General features: G+C 41.7%; 1 long non-coding RNA gene across 2 annotated transcripts in view; it reads left to right on the top strand.

Annotated features, from left to right (window-relative positions):
- Positions 1 to 6: 6 nt before the first annotated feature.
- LOC125615752 overlaps positions 7 to 13,212 on the top strand; it is a 48,121-nt gene continuing 34,915 nt past the window's right edge. For both annotated transcript variants that reach the window (XR_007346336.1, XR_007346337.1), the window contains exon 1: positions 7 to 371. This is a non-coding gene — a long non-coding RNA (uncharacterized LOC125615752). The remainder of the gene's footprint in view (positions 372 to 13,212) is intronic.

The following is a 13,212-nucleotide window of genomic DNA, read 5'->3' on the forward strand; positions in this document are numbered from 1 at the left end:
CCACTTCCGGACGTTTTGGAGACCCGGGTCGGGCAAAGAGAGCGCCCGCGTAGCTGCCACCCGCACCCAGCCCTGCAGCCCCGCGTCCGCGTCTGTCCCGGCGGCCGGTCTGGGAACCGAGCCGGCCGAGTGCCCGAAAAGGAGTAGAGCTCTTGGAACCTGCCCCGCAGCACCGCGACACGAGTCCCGAGCTAGCCGCGGCTGCCTCTCCCTTTCACTTCCTCGACCTCTTCGGGCTAGGAGGCCGGAGACGGGTGGAGCCGGGGAGCTTGAGATGCCCGTAGCCGCGCCGCCGAGATCCGCTCCAGACCCTGGGTTCTGCAGGTCGGGTGGAGCGTCCACCGGGCAGTGGATTTAGCAAACACACCTTTGTGAGTACACACGCCACGGGGCGGGCGCAAACCCCACGGGCGCGCGCTCACACGGCCCAGCCGGCTGCAGACGGGCGGTGGACAGCGGCAGCGAGCGCGCTCGGTGCGCACTTGGGTCTGCGGCCAGGCTCGGACTCTGGAGTCCCGGGGCTCGGGACATGCACCGCTTTCCCTGCGACCCTGGCGGCGCCAGAAAGGCCTGTTTTCCGGGGGCTAGGCAGCGAGGGAGAGCTGGCGAGCCAGGAGCGCACGCTGGTCGCTGGTGTGAGGGCGCGGGCGGAGACAGAGGAGCGAGTCCAGGTCTGAACCGAGAACCCTGCGGACATTGTTCTTCGCACTCCACAGAGCTTGGTCAGGTCACGTCCACGCGCAGACTTAATTACCACGTTAGACACCCTTATTCTGCCCCACCTACTGTTTTTACTGTAAACAGTGTTATAGATACTGTTCTATTGTTGAAGATAAAAGGTATCTCCTTTGACACTTTCTCATCTTTTAAGGTTATCGACTGCTACCCACCGCCTGCCTTTTAGCCTGGATTTAAAAGGAAAGAGCGCGTCACGTTTTAAAGAAAACCGCCCACTCAGGGCCCAGGCGGTGGAGACCTTGAGTTCAAAGTCGGGCCTCCATGAGCCCCAGGCTTCAGGTCACTGGGGACCGGACGCTGGCAGACTTTCCATAGCTGCTTACTTGTTAGGAAAATTTTGGTGACATTATGTTTTTGTATATCCGTCTAGCATTTTTCTGGGCATCTCCTCACTGCCAAGGAAAAGGCCTGGGCAGAAAACTGGAAGATCTTTATGGGTAGATGGAAGGTGAAATATCTTTCCTCCAGTTATTTCTTTTCTAAACCTCTTTAAAAATAAAAATAATTTTTTAAAAATATATTTTAAGTCAGATGATTGAAGAAAATAAGTTGATGAGGCATAACAGAATTTGAGCTCCACTTTGCACTCGGAAACAGTAATGATCCGATTTAGGCTTGTGTAATGTGTAGATTATCGAGCATTTTCACGCGTGTATACACAGACTCACTGAACTGGAAAGTTAAAGATGACAAAACCTGTGCCCCCAGACAGGATAAGTGACTCATTCAGGGTTATATGGGGTGTTAGGGGAAGAGATTAATTCACATTGAACAGGAAAATAGACACCTTAAAAGATACCTGACCTTTAGAGATTTTAATATTGTAGTGAACCAAAGAGAACTGGATTTAAGGCATGACCTTTCTCTGGAAGAATTTAATTTAACTGTAATTCAAAGACAAGTCCAGGGCCACCAGCTCAATCTGAACTAGTTTACCCCCTTCAGTCTCTGACGCTGTGACCACTAGCTCCCTCTTAAACTGCCACCTCATCCCTGGGCTTCCCTAAGGCTATGCTGTCACTTATTAGTTTCCTACTTGTCTTCCATCTTTTTTAGTTTCTCTTCCTCCAAATTGTTTAATGTACACCCTGCCCTATAGCTTAACATGGTCTTCTCTATTTTTGGTGACCCATCACTTGAAGAATTTCCAGCATCCACTCTATCAAAAAAAAAAAAAAAAAAGACTATTTCCAAAGCTACTTGTTTATCTCTTCCCAGTGGCCACCTCACTTTTCCATCACCTCAGGATGCCCATGGGCACCTCAAATCCAAAGTACTGCTTTTCTCCAGAGTCTGTATTCCCTCTGTTCCCTGTCCCCTGAATTTTTATTGCTGCTGTCGCCGGTTCCTAGGCCTCAAAGCTGTTTTCCTCTTTGACTTTGCCTCTTGCCTGCAACTCCCACAGTTTTACTTGCTGTGTTGTCTATCCCAGCCCTTCTTGCTGCTCACAGTCAATTATTCCTCCTCTTCACTCTGCAAGAGCCTCCTCACTGGCATGTCTGTATAGCCCTTCCTCCTCCAAATCCTCCTCCACCCAGCTGCTGTGCTTCCTAAAGTACATTTCTGATGGTGTCACCCTCCTGCTCAAGTCCCTTTTAAATGACTCTCTGCTGCCTACTGGAAAAAATTCAAACTCAGATCTGATATTGATCAAACCCAACTTTCCAGCCTTGTCTCTCACTAAAACCCAAAAGAACTTCTCCCTTTCCCCAACAGAAATTCAGATGTGTTCCAACAGGATTTGTCCACTCCACACATTTGCTCAAGACATTCCTGTGGCCTGAAATATCTCTCTTCCCTGGCAACTTGTCAAATTCCTACCCTTCCTTCAAGGATTTGCTCAAATACCTCTTATTCTGGGAAAATCCACCTGGGTATGTGATCTCTCGCTCTCCATGAGTCCCTCTAACACTTTGGATCTTCCTTGTGACATTCATACCGTTCTGCCTAGCATCACAGTTATGTACATAACTGTCTAAGCCATTGTCTTCTCTCCCTTCCCTGGCTAGAAATTCTGTGAGGTTTGGAATCATGCCTCCTCCATCTCTGTAGTCTCTGAGTGCCCATCACAGTACTACAAGGCTTCTGCCTACCCAGAAGTTAGCTACACCCATGAGCAAGTGGTGGTATGTCATCCTTGGCTGATGCTTGTGCCACCCTCATTTGTAGAGATTTACAGCATTTTTTCCTGGTGTTCATAAAAATAATTACTAAATTACTTATAATTGCCCTTTTCCAGCAGGCTTCTACCCCAGGGACCAAATCAGGGGTAGAGCCCTCTCCAATGTTTCCCATTAGGCAATGGTAGGAAATCAAGTACAGAAAGTGTACAGCTTCCCATATGCAATGACTCATCATATCACATCACACCACACCACATCAGTTAGTATGGTCAGGAGCTAGGCTCCCCAAAGGCTTCATAAATAGTACTCCCAGGAGTTAAACTGATGAACATAAGGAAGAGAGAACTCTCCACCTCCACCCAGACACCATATCCAGTACCTGCCCCAGTGCAATTAAATGCATAGCTAGATGGATAGACAGATGAATGGCAAAGGAATTTATTTAAAAAGAGCAGTAGAGTCCTAGCCAGAGATCCATCATGGCTCCATTAACTTAAAAAATGAAAATTTTGAATTAAATTCAATGACAGGTTATCAAATTCCTGAAGTGGTGCTTTTCAGAGATCCCTCGGGTACCCCAAGCATAACGCATGTAACTTTGGAGCTAGAGACCAAAAAGTAACACCTGTGGCAAAGCTCCCCACATGAGTCTTCTTCACACTAAACTTTGAAAGCTACCCTTTGATGGCCAAAATGTCATAGTCCTCAATGCTTAGGAGGAAGCTGCAGAAATAAAACAGGGCATTGCCTCATTATTGCTAGTCATCTCAGCTAATTAAGATAATAATTTGCCATTAGTAGGAAGGTTCCAACACTTGAAAATTGGATTAGGTCTAGAGAACTCCAAAGTCATTTAAAGAGGGACATAAAGTTATGCACATTTGCATACTGTTTTTTATAGTGAAATATGTTTTTGATATTATAACCAGAGCTAATTATATTCCATAGAATATAATTCAATCGTTTGGAGGGAATAAAAGCCGAAAACAGTATAGTTAGGCTATGAACCAGGCAGTAGTCTCCCCTCCAGTAGTATGACAGAGAATTCCATTCTGTGTGGCTAAAATGGATAAAGAAAGAGATATTAGAGATGACACTTGAAAAATGTCCTTAAATAGGGAAAGTGTCAAAAGATTTTCCTTGCCCGTCTTTTTTACCAAAAGCTTTCTTGGGCAAAATAAATAAATAAAGTTGGCAAGGAATAATCAACCCAAAACAAATCAGTTTGAAACTTGCTCTATTTTTTTAAGAGGAGAAAAATTGATGCTACAGAATCAAGCCACTTTACTATTAATATTTTTAGAGAACTAGGTCCTTTACAAACAAGAATTCATGTTGATGCCCCAGCCCTCCCTATACAAGAAGCAAATGAAGAAACTGAGACTGAGAAATTTGCTAAAAGTTATTTGACTCCTAATCAGTCAGGGAATTCAAATTGAGTTTGTCTGATTCCAAAGCCAGAAGAACTCTTTTCATTATCCAGTGTCTCCCAAACTTGCCAGATCATCAGAACCATCTTGAGCACTTGTTAAAAATATAGATTTCTTTTACTGATTCCCTGGATATTCTTATCAGCAGGTGTGGGATGGCGTTAACCCATACCCTGGGTAGTTCTTCCTAAGAGATAACTTTGGAAAACATGTATCTCATACCACATTGTCACCAGTTCATTCCTTAAGATGTACTCTTTCAAAATTTGCTATAATTATAAGTAAATGTATTCAATCACTGATAACCAACAGATCTTTTCCATCCTACTTCTTAAAAAAAGTGTATTCTGTTAAGGTGGAAACCTTTAAAGTTATGACTTGAAATTTTTAAAAATAAATTATTACCTCTCAACACGTACCAAAAAATCAGATTGGCAATATATTTACAAATTAAACTGCTTCGTATTTTATGATTTGGACAATAATTCTACCAATACATACTATTTGCTTTCATTAAATATTAGGTAATCTACTCTTGTTAACTTTTAAAAAACATTTTATGTAAATAGAATCTTTGTACAATTTCAATGTTGTAAAAACAGACCATTCTCTTCATTCTACCATTCAGTCCAAAGTGCAATGGTAAAGATCTTAGGAAATGAAAACTGCTCAGAACCGAAATGTTTTTCAAGTCTCAAAACAGGCTTAAAACTAAATGGTAGCCAAAAGAAATAGAAATTCACATTTAATTATAGCTTTTAGTCTTTTCCATTTTTAATAACTAACTTTTTACTAAGTATTTTGTTAAGATTATCACAAGATTACCAGGCACGGTGGCACACACCTGTAATCCCAGCAGCTCGGGAAGCTGAGGCAGGAGGATTGCTCTTGAGTTTAAAGCCAGCCTCATTGACAGCAAGGCAGTAAGCAACTCAGTGAGACCCTGTCTCTAAATAAAATACAAAATAGGGCTGGCGATGTGGCTCAGTGGTCGAGTGCCCCTGAATTCAATCCCCTGTACAAAAAAAAAAAAATCACAAGATAGAAGAACATTATTTAATCAGATACAGTGATGATAAATGATATTTACTTTTACTGCATCAACTAGGAAAAAAATACTACCATTTAAACACTAAAAAGCGGTATAGAAGAATCATAATTTAGAAAATTAACAATTTCTTAAAATTGTATCAGTTTACCAATTGACTCTTTTTCATCTCTGATATGTGATTATGGTACAAGAAAAACACATTTAAAATCTTAGATACTAGCCAGGCACTATGGGGGAACACCTATAATCCCATCTACTCAGGAGGTTGAGCAAGAGAATCCAAAGTTCAAGGCCAGCCTGGGTAATTCATCAAGACTGTGTCTCAAACTAAAAATAAAAAGAGTTGGGATGTAACTAAATGGTAGATTGCCCCTGGGTTCATTCATGGGTACCACAAAACAACAAAAACCATTAAATACTACAGTAGGAACATATTCTCTAGGGAACAAGATACTCTGACATGTATAAAGGATACATTTGTGAAAATAATGTCATTCCAAAATCATTTCAGAAGCATATGGCATGAGCATTTTCCAAAGTGCTCAAACAACATTTCATTCATTCTCATTCCTGTTTGGAGAAAGTAAAGATGTAGAATTTTGACAATCAAATAACTTTAGGGGACACCTTATGCCTAGATGGAGTATTTGCATTTAAGACACAAACATGAAAATTAAAGTTAAAAATGTGAACGTCAAACTTTAAAATGGAATTATTAAGGTCATGTTATCACCTACAATATTTTTAAATATTCAAGAACTCACTCCCTGTCAAGAATAGCATCATGACAATTCAGATGTGAAAAGTGTCACTTCCAATGACTTTGTTCAAACCCAGAATTAGATAACTTGTGAAAATGAAGAGGTTTCAGCAAAAGCTGGTGTATCAGACATTTTTCCCATGTGAAGTCTACATTAACTAACACCTCCACAGAACCAGACTACAGCAAAACCAGCACTATTCAGAACCTTCCTGAGAACCATTAGGTTCCCAAAAAGCTGATCTACCAAATCAGTTTTCAGCACTAAACTGTTTTATAAAGCTTAACCCTTTACACTAGAAATGTCTCTAAAACAGTACATACTTCTTGGATTTCTTAAGTATATCACAAGGAGTTAGTAAAAATACGATGATGTCCTTAAGATATACCAAGGTATATAAGGTTGTCCATAACTAAAAGCTCAGATTGCTCCCTCCCTTTCTTTCTTTCTTTCTTCCTCCTTTCTTCTATCTTATTTATTTTTTCTTTTTTAAATGGTGGGGACGGTTTACTGGGAATTGACCCTAGGGGTGCTTAACCACTGAGCAACATCCCCAGTCCTTTTAATTTTTTTTTTTTTTTTTTTTGAGACAGGGTCTTGCTAAGTTGCTGAAGCTGGCCTCAAACTTGTGATCCTCCTATCTCAAACTCCCAAGTTGCTAGAATTACAGGCATCTGCTGACTTACCCACTCCTTTCCTTAAAAAAAAAAAAAATTGTTTTTATGTCCTACTTTTCTAGGTTTTTTTTTTGTTTGTTTGTTTGTTTGTTTTTGGAGGGGGTCTTCTCCTTTACAGTGTGCCCTATTGCTTTTACTTAGGGTCACATAATCACTCATAGCATTCTTCTTCTCTTTCTGAATTATTGATTCCCCTCTACTATGGTCTCAGAATGCAAACAAACTGAGAAGTATGTATAAATAAAAATCAACTAAATTCTTAAATGAGAATCTTCCCTCTGGTTGAAATATGCGTCATCTTTGTCACCTTTATTTTTCCTTCTTGCAGACTTCCTGGATCCCAAATGGGTCTCAGATAACAGGGAGATTATTAAATGGCTAAACTGTGGCTTCAGAGGGTTAATACATGATGATTATTGAAATCCATGTGACTGGCGTGTCTACCAAATCGTCATGCACATAATAATATCTAGTGAATATGATTTAGATTTAAAGTATTTCATGAAATCTCAACCTTTGGAACTTGGTGGGTCACTTCTGGAATCTATGGCAATGTTCTGATAGATTTCAAATGAACCAAAAGCTGCCATTGCTCGGTCACTCAGGAGAACTGTCTGCCCTGCATTCCTATTATGGCACGCACTCCCCCTGGAATGAGGGCTGGAGATCAGATCCTTCACAACCTGCCCCACAAGAGGCAAGGCTGTGCATTCGAATGACCTGGCCCTGCCCACCTCTCCAGCTAGCCTTGTCCCAAGTTCATCCCCCTCATCTGGGGCTTTGCCAAGACAGACTGCTCAGGCCAGCTTTCAGTTCCTTGAACATTCATTTGCTCCAAAGGGCTTTTGCCCAAGAGTACCCTGTCTGGATGTTCTCTTCCCCAGGCCCTGCAGCCACTGCCAGGTTTCCTCCTACTCAACTTCATCACACTTCCTTAGGAAAGCTGGACCGCCCTGCCAGGTCAGCTCTGCCTATTACACACTCGAGTAGTTAGCTTACTTACTTCTCCTGGGAGCTCTTGTCCAAGTTGTCATTTTTCATTTAGTCATACATAGGACAGATTACCTGGAAAATAGTAGGTGCTCAATAAATATTTGTTCACTCCATGAAGGGAGCAGGGGCACTTCGGGCAGACTGGCCTCCTTATTATGGTCAACATCAAGGTATTCCAGGAGAGCAATTACCAACAGCTTACAAAACACGTGGGTCTTTCCTTTCAAGAAACGAATAAATTCTACTCTATGAACATTCAGCAGCATGATGTGAAGCTATTACTGCTATGTTCTGGAAATCATTGCATTATTTCAAGCAAAGAAATAAGAAGGAAATCTTCCCAAACAAATGTCAAAAACTTTACCACACTGTCACACATGCTGCTTGTAGCATTTGTCTTTTGTTAATTTTTTTTTCCTGGCTTTCATCTCAAGTGTCTCTCAAATTTTGGCAATTTCGAGTCTCCCCGTTACTATGGAAGAAGGAAACAATAATCTCAGAGATTGGAAGAGGAGAGAAATCCACTTTATGAGGGTTCTAGTGTTTTCCACCATCAATAGTAATTTGTGCATTGAGAGAATGTTGATTAGGAGGCAGTTCTTCTGGGTCATCAACAAATATTTATTTTTGTGCTTCTGGTGTGCCAGGCATTGTTCTGCCAAGACAGTCTCCACCTCCAAACTGCTACATTGAGGATAAACATGCTCTCCCAGATGAGAGCTCTCCGGTTTATCCTTAAATGAGGTTCAAGTTGTGGAGCATGAACTAGGAGCTCTAAGTGAGATCTTTCCCTTTTCCCTCCAGGCACCAGCACACACTTCAGACATTTCACAGAACTCTTCCTGACACCCTGGAAACTGGGGTTACAAAGAACCATACTATATACAGTGTCAATTTTATTTTTTTTCTGTCCCTATGTCACAGGTGGATAAAATATCTTAATTTTCAGAGCAAGAAATAAACATTTGATGTTGCTTTTTGTTTTTGTTGTCCTGAAGTCAGGATAATTGCTCATATCCACAGAACCCTTAACCAGTAGTAATAAAAATTCTTGAAAAATCTGGAAAAGGAAAATAGTTTGTCTCCTTAGTAGGCAAATGTACACAATTTTACATCCTGTTAGAATGACTTCATTTCTTTCTGACTTTGAACCTAGAACCTCCATGCATGTATATGCCTATGTAAGACTTGGTTTTAGTTGGTTAAATGATAGTGTATTATAATAGTCCACACCTTATATCACCAGAAAATTGGAAAGTTCTCTGAAGGACAAATATAAGAGATTCTAAAACCAACTATTCATTTGCTTCTGTGTGGAAATTCGGCCTGCTGGTCTCTCCCTCTCTGTTTAAGTATAGACCTTCCTGTTGAGCATCAACCTGATGAATTGCTTTCCACAGCAATCCCCCACCCAGATCTACTTTTTCTTGCCTCTGATTTTTGCCTGAGGAATACCCAGAGGAGGCCTCTACCTGAAAAGTACATTTGAGCAAGGCAGTCTCCAGACTAAAGATATCCTACAATTTACAATTCAACCATTAGAGTTTTGGTTCTTTGGCACCTTTGTTAGTCTTTGAAAAAATGTCAATATCCCTAGGAAGGACTAAGACTGAAGTCATTATCAGTTTATGCTCCCAACAGATTCCTGAAACAACTGAGTGCCAACCCTCTGTGGAATATTAAAGTCAGGACAGGCCCTAGATAGAGGGCAGTGCTAAAGGAAAGAGAGACCTCTGTGTGGTGAAATTAACACTGAACAGTCACTAATTCTGCCCTGGATTTCACTCTTCAATTAATAGGCTCTCCTTAAAGGTCTCTTTCTCCACCCACAACATCCACAACCGCTTTGCTTCTCTTGCCTAGGTTTGACTGTGTGTGAGGCTGTGTGTGTGTATTTTATCTCTGTGTGTGAACATCTGTGTCTGTATCCCCAAGTCTTTCTTTGGTCGTGACACTGGCTTGTCTAATGGTGGTAATCATAAAAAATTAATTCAGATTACTTGTTGGATGATTTAGGTATTTTCAGCTTCATTAACAGCTAATCACTGCACAATGGATTACTCCTCCAGGGTTTGAAATATGCCTTCAAGGTGGCTAGACTCCCGGAATGATCATGTAAGGGGACTTCAAGAGGGTGTCCTATACACACAGCTATTATGTCTTTTGTGTGAACATGTGTTTGCCTATGAACTATCTGTGCATGTTCCTGGCAGATCCCCTTTCTTATTCTCCACTCGCTGCCGCACCCCACTCTCTACCAGGTCTGTCTTCAGATCCCTCGGTCACCAAGCCTCCCGGAGAGAGGCGAGAGCTCATTTAGGTCTAGTAGCACCCTGAGAGGAGCACCCCAGTGTGCCCTTGGAAGAGACAGGCCAGCCAACTGTATCCATCAGGGTTCACAGTGAAGCTGGAGGTGAAAGGTGTATAGTCTGAAGGCTGGGAAAGGTGCCACTGTGGACACAGCCAAGTGTATTACCACACTTGGAAGGTGCTCATCTTGCCATGACCTGAGGAACAAATTAGCATCAGTGACAAAAGTGTGACCCCAAAGCCAAGGTCTTATGTGAACTCTGTCTCCAACCACTGAGAATATTCTGGTGGGCGTGGAAGTTTGGTTGGCACAGAAGCCGATGAACACACCGCCCCCTTCCATGACAGCCCAGGCTTTGACCAACAAAAGTCGGGTTCACCAGAGTGGCAGCAGATTAAGGTAGGGCACTGGACTCAAACCTTGCATCCACATCTAAATCCTGTTTTTGCAGGTCTTATACAAACCACTAACTCCTCCAGCCACACAGGATGCTCTATAGGTAGGACTAACCCTGTCTGCCCTTGACAGGGGCCATTTCCAAGGGCTGGTTGGATCTGTCAGGGGTTTTCTCTTAACATTTATCAATGACCATTGTCAGGTGTTGCTAGGGTTGCAGGAGAAAGGTTTCACTTGATTGGCTAAGCAACTGTATTCCTTAACCAATCCAGACGCTGTGCCTGGGGGAGGGGGGACTTAACAAGATAGAACAATATCAAGCACAGGCAGACGCATTCCGTGTACTAATAAGGCGTCTGGAAAAATGGAATTATAGTGTGCAGGAATCCCATGCCCCTCCACAGCTCCAGCCATGGCCTGGTTGCTATTCAAAGCGTTACAGCATAAGTTAAAGTCATTCCCACTGATTGGAAGATATCAAGATTTCAAAACAGAGGAGTAGCAATTGTAAGGAGGAAGTAAAACTCCTTGCTCATTGTGTTTCACAGCCTTCCTTAGTAAAACTGCTGAATTGTAATTTAAAATATTCCACCCTTTCAAATAAATTAAGCTCATTCCTTAAAAACAGGAAGTGAGAGAGGCACACATGTATTGTCAACTAGACATGCACAGACCTCGTCCCACAAAGCAAAGTTGAAAATCACAGAACAGTCCCATGTATTCATTTTAGAACGATGACAATCGGGTTCACCACTGGGGAGGCATTATGCCTCTGGCAGTGCACTCTTGGGCTAAAACCTGCATGCTAATTAGGAAACAAGTGAAAGACAAATATCAGCTTGAAGGGAAATTTGGATCTAGTCGTAGATATTCAGACACTCAGATATACCTTCTGGTACTGAGGAAAATCAGAGTGTCCTCAATGGTAGCAATGACTGAACCCTCCCTTCAGAAAACAACTGCCAGGAAGCCAGATGTTCCTGCTGAACTCTGGTCATAGATCAAAAACAAACAGCATTATCTGGCCTGAAAAATGAGTCAAGCTTCTATGTGGCGCTGACTCCCCATTCAGTTAGCAATACAATCACCAAACTGTAGCATTTTTATTGTCTGTTTTTATTCAGTCACAAGAAAAGTTTAAGTCTTTCTGGATAAGCCTCTTGCTCTGCTCTCAGACCTGTGCTCTGGAAAGATGGAGCTGCCATTCAAGAATACTAGTGGAAGGAAGGAAGGAAGGAAAGAAGGAAGGAAGGGAGGAAGGGAGGGAAGAAGGAAGGACAAAAGGAAAAAATAAAATGTGCCAATGTACATTTTCTGTGCAGCCCAACCCCTATTGCCCATGTCCCCTATCCAACTCTGTCTCTTATGCTCACAAAGGACCCCACAGTTGACCTAAGGTGATTGAGCTTATTTTCAAGCTCTGAAATGCAATTTCAGTGTTCTGTCTGTGTTTTACTTCATATGCATTTTGAAGTAGCTCAAAATGAGAGAAAAGAATAAAATATTTCAAGGCTGGATAGTTTCACCTCCCACCTCCACTGGTATAAATGGTATAAAGAATATCCATGGGCATAAAATGATTTTGGAGAAGGGCTGGGAACAGGACTGACTTAGGAACTGCACAGAAAGGAGAGCCTCACAGTCCTCTCCATCAAATTGGGGTACCCACTTACTGCTATTCACACTGCTCTTCAGTAAGACCAGTCTCAATTGGACTTTGCTCTAAATACTCTGGTACCTTAATGGAGTCACTATTGATTAGCAAAAATTACTATTCCAATGGGGAAGAAATTTAGAGCATGTTTAATTAATTCTATGGTTGCATAAGATGCAAACGCAAATATTTGTGCTGTTGGCAACATCTTAGGAAGTGATTTAACCCACTTGCATGGTTAGGCATAGCTTATTATATGGCCCTGTGACTTTAACCCCATTCATTTCTCCCTTTTGATGACCTCCATCATGTTTGTATAGTAATTCTTGGGACCACTATCTTTATTTCAGAGATCCTAATGTCCAATTTGATATTTCTAACTTAGAACCCATCCTGACCTCTTCTGCTCTCTTCAGGAACAAATCCAAGAGAACAGAAAACTTACCATTCACCTATAATGTTCCTATGGAACAGTTGGACCTGGAGTGGTAGGTTTTGAAATTTGTCATCATCCTAGATTCTTACCCAGCCTGGCAGGTACACCCCCAGTCACCACGCAGTATTCTCCAGGATTAGCACTCCAGGGCTTTGTGAATTGGTTCACTCTCTCCGTTGTTCATATTTCAACATAACTTTTGATTAGAATCATCCAGTTCATTTGGTTTATAAAAGTCTTACTGGATCAATGAAAAAACTTGACCACAAATTTCAAACTGCAAATAAACAAAAGTTCAACCATTTAAGTTTCACACACACCCCTTTTTATTCCCGGCTGAACCACGATCTCCAATACGGGGGAAATCTGCTAATGATTTTAAAAGTACAGAAATGAAGAAGAAAACAAACAGCCTGGGATAACCTACAAATAAAGAATTAGTTACAGACCATTAATGATCACCAGGAAAAGATGGAATCAGAGAGGGAGCTACTCAGGAGTTCACATGAAAGTTGGAAAGATCACATTGAGTTTGCACCTCAAGAAACTGTCTAAGAAAAATTAGGCTAAAACAACAATGAAGTTAGGGTGAAAAGATGTGAGTTTAGTTTTCAAAAGTTTAAGTTTGTAGTGAATGCCCCT

The sequence above is a fragment of the Marmota marmota genome, unplaced genomic scaffold (assembly GCF_001458135.2).
Source record: "Marmota marmota marmota unplaced genomic scaffold, marMar, whole genome shotgun sequence".
Classification (NCBI taxonomy): domain Eukaryota; kingdom Metazoa; phylum Chordata; class Mammalia; order Rodentia; family Sciuridae; genus Marmota; species Marmota marmota.